Here is a 10,958-nt window from a genome sequence, read left to right on the forward strand (position 1 = left end):
TTATTGTAACAATTTTGGTTTTAGGTGTTTAAATATATAACTATTATAATAAATATATTCTATTTCAAAATTACACTAATGTAGCTCAGATCCTCAAATCCTGCCAGAAGGCTGAGCATTGGCTCCAGAGATGTGGATCACAGAATCAGTAAGGTTGGAAGGGGGCTCTGGAGACCATCTAGTCCCACCTCCCAAAGGTTTCCTGGTACCAGTTCCACTGCGGAATCAGTTGAATCCAGCATGTAAAGCAGATGTGATAACCACTACACTATTTCTCTACCCCAAAACTTGTGTCAGAAGTGGGATTCGAACCCACGCCTCCGTAGGAGACCAGAATACCCAGCCCTGCATGGGAAGGCACAGCACGCCTTGAGTCTGGCGCCTTAGACCACTCGGCCATCCTGACACTGCACATCTCTGAAAAACAGAAGAGAAAGAGACAAGATATACTTGTTCTGCCACATAATCTGTCCTCTGGGATTGGTGAGAGCCACTGGGAATACACTCTAAATATATTTCAGCCAGGGCTATTCTAAAACACACCGATATCAGGAGGCCCGTTTGCCATTTTAGGATGCACAGTATTTCCCAGAGAACTATATTCTCATTCCTCCTCAGGAATTCCAACTGCTTTTCACTGCAGTAGCAATAATGTATTGACTGGTGAAGCATTTATATTTTAGCAGGCTGCCAGAACCCGTGCTGAAACATAAGGACAGGAACCTCTGCATCTTAGCAATCATAGATCCTTTCTTTCTGTGCTGAATTATGTGAATCATGCACATACAGAAGCAGAATGATCTATTTTTGCTGGGAGGACTCAAGTAATCTGGTTAGTTGCACATATAGTAGTGCTTTATAAAGAAGTAAATGCATGGGATGCTCCAGAAGGAATCCTAGGATGAATGTCAATGAGAGGTTAAATCTGACAAGTTTGACATGCTTTGCAAAGAGTAAGTGAAACAGTGCTTGAAGTACAGCACGTTTGTGTTCAACAACTTTGTCTTCATATATCTATGGCTGTGAAAACACATTTGGGAGGGATTCCTCTCACCTACCTATGACATAATTTCCTATATCTGATACACAGCGGTCCACTTCCTTTATGGACAAAGTAGCAAAATAAACATTCTTAAACATTTATTTTGTCCAGTCTTAATCTTTTCAGAAGTCAGATGTCCTATAAGGAATTCTTTAGAGATAAAGGGGGTGGAACCTAAGCTCTCTGGGTTTGAGTTCAGACAGATCTGTTACCTCATGGCTTGTCAAATGGTAGTCTAAATCAAAATAAACCAAAAGTTAAGTGCCACTAAAACTCCTTCTACAGTAACACCTCAGGTCCCATTGTGCTGAAAAGTATGTTAATAGACTTTTCCCTTCATTAACTGAATGCAGTTCGGTCCCCTTTGAGCAGCAGGAGCATTGCTGGTAGAAGTTCCCCCCCCCTCACAGCTGTATGCTCCTTAGAAACACCTCTTTAAGTTTAAAGGATCTGTACATGTTGGATAAGAAAAGCAGCACAAATAAATTCAGACGTTTCCCTCTACGTCTTGCTGCTGATTCTTGTAGAGATTCTCATACAAAAGTATCTGCACTAAGTCCAACCAAAGATCCATCTAGTTCCATCTCCTGTCTCTTACAGTAACCAATGTGCACAGCTACAGAAGAGCTTAAGGACAGAGCAAGCACATCAGATCTGTTTCTTTGCAGCACCATTTCCAGCCTACAACCATTTGTTGTTCAGAACATCCAGAGCCAGATGAGATCTCTGTGAAATTGGTTGCCACCCAAGGATTTCTCTTCCATGCGTTTCTCCATCTCCCCTTAGTCCCAAATACACATTTAGCAGCTACAATATCATGTGGGAGACTTCCACAGCCTAATGAGTTTACTTTTGTGAAAATGGAAATTGCACCTTACAGTAAAGATTTTTTTTTTTCCCACTGTATGTCATATCTTACAGTCATCCAGATCCTGAATCCTGCGGAGTTATGATAAGAGGCATTCCTGAAGGGTGCAAAGATAGAGACAGATCTTCCTTCTGTACTCATCAGGACATAAGAGAGAAAAAAAAAGGCCAACTTTACATGCAAATGTAGAAAAGGAGGTGAGCACAATCTAGTGGCTAATGGGTCTCCTTTAATCTGTCTCTACATAACTTTTTTTTTTTTTTTTTTTTTTTTGTAATTTGGTAGAAAAACATTTGCCTATGCCATTTAAGATTTCATCTGCTCTGTTTAAATATAAAGTAAGTCAGAAATTGTCATTTTCTATTTTGCTGTGTGTTCTACACTCACAAGAATCATGCTTAGTCCTTTCTATTGGTCCTCCTTTCCCATTTTCTTCACTGCAAGATAATGTAACTCTGAGCTGTGCTTTGGTGTGATAATTGAAGTAGATTGTGAGCGATTTGATAGATATGACAGAGGTAACCTTCACATCATTCTCTTTCATGATAGATACAACAAAAACTCTGCATGCACTGCCTTAGCTGGGGGTTATAAAAAGGGTACCCCCCCTTGCCAATATAGAGTTCACAGAGCAGCATCTTATCAATGCCCACCTCACTGCGTAATGTCACAGATTATCAGAAAGGGCAGAGGGGCAGCGGCTTATCGAAAGAGCCGGAGCACTCCAATGACAGCATGAGACATGGGCTTCCACAGACAGGGTGGGCAAAAACAAACTGAAAAATGGAAAAATGGGTCAGCAAAAGACTGCTATGTCAAGGTTTTCATAAGGCAGTAGTCTGCAGATTGATACTTTTTGGATTCAGGTGTTTAGTAACCTTAAAGACTGCAGAACAGAAGAGCCTCTGACTGACACCCCAGGATCTTACACCGGCTTCTATACAGAATGAGCTGTGACATTGTAAAAAGACTCAGTACAAAAATGGTTTGTTTTGCATTAGGTGCTCAGGTTCAGCTATGACATACAAGCAAGAACTCTGTGCATATTAGTCAAAGGAAAGCCTAACTTCTAAGCTACAGCTAGAATTCTATATATGAGACTTGTAAGCTACAACTAGAATCATGTATATGCRAGTCAGCAAATGGGGCAAGGAGAATGAAGGCAGAAAAAAGAGGAGGCAGGAGTGATGCCTCATCATCTTTGAATACGCAACAGACAGTATTTGTATAGGCTGAGAATGATATAGGGGCCCTTTCCAGTGCTTTGTGGCAGAGTAAAGCCATAATTTGCTTTTTTCCCCCATTTATATTAAACCAGCATATTTCTTATTATGAATGTTTTCTTTAAAAGAAATATCAAGGTCTACTGCAATAGTATTTGTTTTAGGGCTACTGTTCCACAGATTTACAATATATGATTGAATACAAAAGCATGAAAGGAGTCAAGTTAAGCCTGTACTTCCAGAACATGAAGTTGTTCCTTTTCTTTTCTTTTCTTTTCCCTTCTTAAAGAAATATTCTAATATACCATGATTTTATACCTCACTTTCACAGTCTTGCTTTTCTCATTGGATTTAGTTCAAAGTATCTGTATGAAAACATAAGGTAATATACTGAAGTGGATTAATTTCTTTGAAAACTTTGGCATAGAGATTTTTTTCCTAAATCTTATTCTTACTGTTTTTCTTATATGAACTTGTATATACGTTGAAGTTTAAGCTGAATATTGCATGAATCTCTAACTCACAAAGAGATTTTGAAATAATCATGGAAGTTTTTGAGGTATTATTACTCAGATATTTCACTGTTTTGTACATATTTTCTACGTGTTTATATGAAGGAGCTGTTACAATCCTAAATGCATAACACTTGCCCCATCTTCAGAGTGCATTTATTTTCCTTTTGACAATGGTAAAGAAGCTTTTCAYAATTTTTTCAAGAAAGATACGGTGAGTAATTTGCCCCAATACCCTTCAGAAATCTCTTAATACCTCAGAATTCATGCTAACAATCTTTTGGAGTCTCAAAACTCCAAAAAGGTAAATTTCAATTTTAAACATCTTTGTCAAGATAGTTTTAGTTTCTCTAAACAATTAGTGCTGAATTGAGAACAGAAGTAAAAACATACACTGAGATATAAAATTACTCTCTTGCACGCAAAAAAAAGCAAATGGTAGATTCTAATTCTATCTCTTCTGAGAACCAAGAGGGATTTGAAGGGGGAAAAAAAGCATAGAAGTGAAGTTCCTAATCAATCTCTTCGCAGTAAACCTGTTAAAATTGATTTCCACGTGCCAGCAGTCTGTCTTTGTTTTTGTCTTTAATTCCTTCTTTAGAGTTGCTTGTGATTTTTCTTCATTGCACTCTCTCCTCTGATCAGGTTCCTCCCTGCTATTTCTCATTAGTTTTGAATGGGAGCTGTTGACTTGCACCTCTTCCGTTCTGTCTGTCTGCATCCCAGTGCCACGTCGCTTCAGCTTGCTTCCGTGATGCAGTATGGCAGTGAAGCTTTTTGCTCCTGACCGTCATCACCCTCTCGCTGTCTGGCCTCTCCGCTGGAACTCATCATTGCTTCAGTTCAAGAACCCTCATCCTTAAAATTCCTCACGTTTAAGGAAGAGATCTGGATACACCTCAAACACAGCATAATTCTGGCAGGAGGCTAAAGTTTCAGTTTCCAAACCCGTGTTGTTATCTGGAGAGAAAATGGGAGACTGGGAGAATGATTTAGTAACTCAACATGAACCTGAACAGTACAAAGACACCCAAGGTCATTATGGAAAAATCTCACACYGTAGACTTGATTATTACAAGCTCTTTGGCACACAGGTTGTTTCTTTGTCTCTGTTCTTTTGCAAGAACAGCACAACGGACTTCCACCGTTGTGGGGAACAGCACTGGGGCCATGGGGCCCTAACATGAAATAATAAATCAGCAACTGAAAGAAAGAGTAAATCTCCTAACAGCCTGCATGAGAATGATTGTCCACAATTTAGCTTCCTTCATAAAGAGAAGCTTTTTTTTTGTTTCCAAATGATAGTGGATTAAGAAAAGCAAGTGTCTGGGACACTGCAGGTCCCCTTTTTCCATATTTGGCTGTTCATCCTATTTTCAATTCTGATAATTAACRGAGTTAAACTCCAGTCAGTACTTTTTCCCAATTCGTTGTTATAACTGGCTCACTGCTCATGGTTTTAGAGCTGATTACAGAAGAATTGCTTTGCTTCTTATCTTCCTCCTGCCTTTCTCATTTAAATGATATAGGGTTTTTGCACGCTTCCAGTGGCCCAGTCTTCTGGTGCTGCTGGCTGCCATTTCTCTCTCTGGCTCTCCCCACTCTGTTGTGCTGCCTCCAGAGGTATGGCTAGGAGGCTGAGCTCTTTCCAAAGCAACCCAGTGAGTTTAGTTGTAGTGAGGCAAACACAATAGCAATTGGCAGCAAAGGGTACACTGACTAGCAGAGGCTTTTAAATATTACGCTGTCAGAAAGCATACAGGAGCTACAGAGAGAAAGTGGAAGAAAGAAAAATAAAGCACAGGAGAACGAAAAACATAAAAGACAATGAAGTGGTCAAGTGACAACTTCAGGAAGGTAGGAACAGTCTATTCTATTAGTCACCAGAAACCTGGTTTGTGTCTGGAGAACAACAGGACACTTGTTTCCCTTGTTTTGCCTTTATTGTCCTCTCATTGTTCCATCATCCCCCTCTTTCATTTCTTTTTTTTTTTTTTTTNTTTTTTTTTTTTTTTTTTATTCTTGTTCTTTGAATTATTTCTTTGCACTATAGATTTGTTCAGCTCTCTAATTTCTCTCTCTTAGCTTTTTGTTCTCAGATGAAGAAGAAGAGAGGAGCTATACAAGCTTTTAGCGCTGGGGACAAAAGCTTGGACTTTGAAGCAGTAATGGAGAGGGAAACAGCAGAAAGAGGAAACTGTTTATCTCTCTAGATTCAGCATTACCTTCTGTTTCAGAACTCTATTAAACTTTGGTTTAACATAGTACATTATTTTTTGCATGTGGAAATTAGACAGTTGATTGCTCATTTCCAATAGCAGGAATGATATACATATGATTCTGGCAATGTCAGGTCACTTCTGCACGTAAGTGTTATTACTAGTTCTCACAATCTTATCACCCTTCCAGTAATATTTAACGATTTTCTTGAAGCCTCAGCTCTCCTATTCATATCCTTATGTGACAATCTCAAGTTATATTCTTTGAAAAATAGATGAAGGGTGGGATTCATCTCACCTAATTTAATATGTGTAGAATGTAGACATCTACATCTGAGCTAACCCCCTAGGCTGCCTTTACAGTCAATGAAGAGAATTAGGCAATTTTAAAGCATGACTCTTCTGATCTATTTTAAAAGTCTATTTTAGGATGAGATATGCTGCACCCAAGAAGTGCATATTTCTCTCCACTGATAAAGAGGAAGCCTGGGATGAAGAGCTTAGATGGAGATGATTACATCTGGTCAGATGAATCCTGTCTAGTTCTGAGATTTTCAGCAAAACTTTCAGAACATAATATCTAATATGTATGATGTCATCCAATTACTACAGCATCAAAATACAAGTAATTATAACACAAGACTCTTTCTTAAAAACAAAACAAACTAAAAATGCTTTGATCTAGTTGACACCAGGCTTGTTTTTTGTTTTGTTTTGTTGTTTTTGGAAACCCAGAGTTCTTATGAAATACTGCTTTTTATGAATAACATCTCCAGCCTTCTTCTACCTTGTTCTTTACTCACCTTTCTGCTTTTTTCCCCATTTCTGAAATTCACTATCTTAGCTTCAAGACAAGAGCAAAACAGTGCATTTCAAATCACTAGTATGGTTGCCTGGACAGAGCACATTTTACCCCACAGTCCTCCCATCAGTGTTCAATGGATGAGGATAACTGCATGCAGTGCAGGAAAAGAATCAGGAGACGACACTCAAATTAAATTGTCAGTGAGACACTATAGTCCTAATGCTTCAGTCAGTCTTTCCAGTTTCATTTTGAGGGAATTCTGTTGTTTTCTCTGGAGCTACAGTTCACTAATTTTGGTCTAAGCAAGAAAAGAATCAGGTTTAACAAGAATTCAAAAGCAAAAGTCACAGAGGGGAATTTAAACACGCAATTCAGTCATCATCTACCTATGAAACCGAAGTCGCAGTTTTCTATGCAATTTCTGTAGCACTTCACCGTTTCCATGAATAAAGAGGCCCAGACTAAGCAGAGCCATCAAGGGGAACACAGCTTCTTTGTTAATCACAGTTTAGCTTTCCCTGCAGCACTGCTACGAACCACCGTACCTCAAATTCTCTCCTCCCATCTCAAGTATCGAACACCAAATGCTGCGGATGATGGTGGCAAGGAGCAGCACCCGGCAGCCTGCACCTCTGCACGCCTGCCTGCCGCCYGGCACCCTCCACCGACCCGGCCCCACCACTCTTCCACCACTAACTGTACAGCTGCATTCACCCRTAAGTGCAACGATTGCAAAGCAGGCAGAACTGTATCTGAAATACATGGGGGGCGGGGAAGACTGCCGTTAGGAACAGGATGGTTATGAAAGGCACCGCCCTGCAAGGCGCCAGTTTGCTCGCTGCGGGACGCGAGAAGGGCAAGGCAGGCCTTTGTGCAGCTTGTTAATGCAGGGCTACCTCATGGCGACGAACCTCACAAAGAAACCCACCGCCTGCGAGAGAACCGTCAGTGCTCTTGGATACCGGGGGAGACGGCAGGCTCTAGTTCTTCAGAAGATACAAGGAGAATCTGGGGGCTCCACAAAGACATGTGTTTATCACGAAGATACAGGCAGCAATGGCCTCTCCGTTATCGCTCACTGATGCTGTGTGGTCTCGGCTTTGCGTGATACAAGAGAGGCACTATCAGCACAGAGCCGTTCCCTACCACCCTCCCTTCTCCCACACCGTGCAGCAGCAACCCCCTCCGCGCAGGGCCGGCTGGGACACTCTTAGCTCTGCCCTTTCCATGGCCCATAAAAGTAGTTCTGAAAAGACAGAACAACTTTAGAAAACAACTGAGATTTTTGTAACTGGCTTAAAAAAAAGTAAAACAAACATCTCCCCCCCTTTTCTTCTAGTCAGTTTGATGTTTTTCCTCTTGTTTATGCACTGTATCTGGCTGCATTTGACACACCTTGTAATATGTATCCCAAATAGAGCTGTGTGCAACTTGGCAGTTTCACTTCCCAGGGGCTCGTGCAATTACRGTCTGTCAAATATATATCACTTAGCTAAGCAACAACTAAGGAGAGCAATAATAACCTACAAATTTTTCWTGGGAAAAACATTACAGAAGCAGAGGCACTCTTCCAGCCGACAAAAAAGGGTTATAGCTCCAGTAAGAATAATGAAATAAAATTAAGAAGGGCATTTGGTTTGATTATTTTGCTTAATATCAGGGGGGAAATAATCCTGACTGGGGAATTATTCACCTTGTTATTCTTTTAAGAGAAATATTAGCATCTCTGCCACTTGGAAAATGCATTGCCAACTGGACATAACAGGGTGAAATATAAAGAATAATCCATGGGCTAAAAAGAGAATGAGAGTTTGGGGTGGTCAGATGATTTTCAGGATTTTAAAGTTTGTTTTAGCCTGTGCAGCACATTCTGTGAATGTATGAGCAGTTTCTATGCTTTCCCTTTCTGGGCTGTAACTCAAAAGCTATTAAAACTGTGATTTTTTTAACAAAATCCCAGGGAAAAAATATTCAAAAATGTTGATCATAACTCATTAGAATTCTTTGATTGTTTGTCTTAGATTGTAAGGGGGTATTTTGGTTTTGCTACGGTTTTGAAATGATTGGGGATGGGAAGGGATGGAAAGGGGAGGGGAGGTGGGATGTCAATACCATGATAAATAATAAATATTACATGGTCTGGTGTTTGAAATAGTCCCTTCCTAGATTTCCAGGTCTTCACTTTGAATGAGTCCCACAATTATTAACTGATACTTAAGTGGCCAAACACCTCACATATTATAAGATTTTTCATATAACATGGTTAACACGAGAAAAGATTTACCATAATTTTTGGCAACYGCGTGGCTGCTGGGTATCCAAAACCACCGCTACTACGTGCTGGGCTCAATCACGTGCGCCCAGCAAGGGATGCCTGCGTGCTGCAGCGTGCTGGCCGCGCGGCCAGCCGGCACGCGCCCCGTTATCGATCCAGGAGAGCAGAAACCTCCGGTTAGCTCCATGAGGAGGGTCTCCAGCTCCCTGAACAACCGAGGAGCCTGTAGCACCGGTTCTCGTGCACGCAGTGCCTGTGTGCGGTGCTGTACATGGCCCAGCCGGACCCCGAGCTTCCTTTTGGCTCCTGCAGTTCTGCTCAGGCGCTCGCGAGGTGAAGGAAGGACACGGGCGTGAGCGAGCAGGGCGAGCAGTACCCTCACGGACGCTGCCAAGCATCCCCAGAAGCAGAGCTGTGGGGAGAAGCCTGGCCTGTAAATCCCTTTCAGACTGACGAATTATTATAATTTAAGCACTGCTGTTCCAGTGCCTCATGGGCAGGGCTGTAAGCGAAGCCTCTGTGTCTTCTTGTGTGACGGCAGCCAAATCCCAGCTTTTTTTGTAAGAAAAGATTGCAAAACTAAGTTCTTTGTTGTCTCTAGGTATTCGCTCACTGTCTGCCAAGTTCTCAACAGATTAAACAGCCTTGTACTTTCTTCTGAGCTGAGGCTGGTAATATAGCCTCACTCTATTTTCTGGCTTCTGAGAAAACAAAACATGAAGTAGTTTTCTTTTCCTTTTCTTCWTCTTTGTTCCAAGATTATTTTTACTGTATACTATACAAATCACTGTTCAACAGTTTGACTGTTGAAAGAATAAGAAGTTATTGTAGTTTCATATCAAAATGAAAATAATAAATAGTCTGCAAAGGGCAAAGGTTGGCTGTTTCTTGCAGAATCTAATTTGCTAAGCTTCGCAAATTATACTGAGAAAACTGAATGTGTGTGAGGTTTTTACCTCCTTCTGTACTCTGCTAGYCCATAAATGGTTGCAGGATAAAATTATTCAATTAAGATAAGGTACTGTACATTGTTCAGAAAATATATTATGTCTTTTTAGAGGTACATTTCTGTTTTCTCATCTCTTTTTTGAAGTTTTCTTTCTTTTTGGAGGAAAGAACTYTCTGCTTACTGGATTCTTATTTAACTCAAAGGTTTTTTGTGATCTAACATTAAAAAAAATCTGCATTTCAAGCACTGTAACATATTAAAATATTATGTATTCTTTTACTGACCCCTGGCTTCCACAGTAGGACATGTATCATATTTCTACTGACAGTGTTAAATCTGTGATATCTTATTTGATATCTTWCTATGCAATACACATTTTGATCAAAGGAAGAAAAGAGGGCAGTTTTTACAGCATAGTAGATCTGTAATGTGTTAAAAGGGATATAGGTCATACTTGAACAATTCATAGTCTAAATTTCATAAACCCCTCTCTATCAGCAACTCATAAATACATAAAAGAAGATATTTRTGAGATATCTTCTGTGAGAACTGCTGCATTAAGATGTGTCATAGTATGGACAAATAAATACACAAATCTGATCATTAGCATCTACTCCTGGCTGGCTGATRAGGACAATAATCTCATCCTACTCCCCTATTACTATTTGTCTACACAACCCCACACAATTCAAGATCATCTTATGTTCATAGGGTTCCCTTACTCCAAAATAATACCTCAGTATGCACCTACATATAAAAATGTGCCCTCACAATGCCTCTCAGAATTACAGATGAATTATCATATGTAATAGATACATAAGAAATTAAGCATCCCAAAGTGGCACTGCTATTCCATTGCAAGAATTGAAATTGAACTTGGGTTTGTTCAACTCCACAGCAGCAATTTAATTCCCAAAAAATCAAGTCCATATTTAGGGGAAAAAAAAAAAAAAAAAAAAAAGAACATTGATCTAGAAGCATCACTTTGTTTGATTTTCAGATGCCTAGTCCTGCAGGTGAAATTTGCAATCCCAGCTTAGCATCTTGGAGACTGAAGTGCTTGGG

General features: G+C 40.2%; 1 non-coding gene across 1 annotated transcript; it reads right to left on the reverse strand.

The window, feature by feature from the left end:
- Nucleotides 1-291: 291 nt before the first annotated feature.
- Nucleotides 292-406, reverse strand: TRNAL-CAA (transfer RNA leucine (anticodon CAA)). The gene is made up of 2 exons: nucleotides 369-406; nucleotides 292-336 (listed from the first exon to the last, which is right to left on the reverse strand). It is a non-coding gene; the product is annotated as a tRNA-Leu (tRNA).
- Between the last annotated feature and the right edge of the window lie 10,552 nt (nucleotides 407-10,958).

The sequence above is a fragment of the Rhea americana genome, unplaced genomic scaffold (assembly GCF_003343005.1).
Source record: "Rhea americana isolate MKP2758 unplaced genomic scaffold, rheAme1 scaffold_8, whole genome shotgun sequence".
Classification (NCBI taxonomy): domain Eukaryota; kingdom Metazoa; phylum Chordata; class Aves; order Rheiformes; family Rheidae; genus Rhea; species Rhea americana.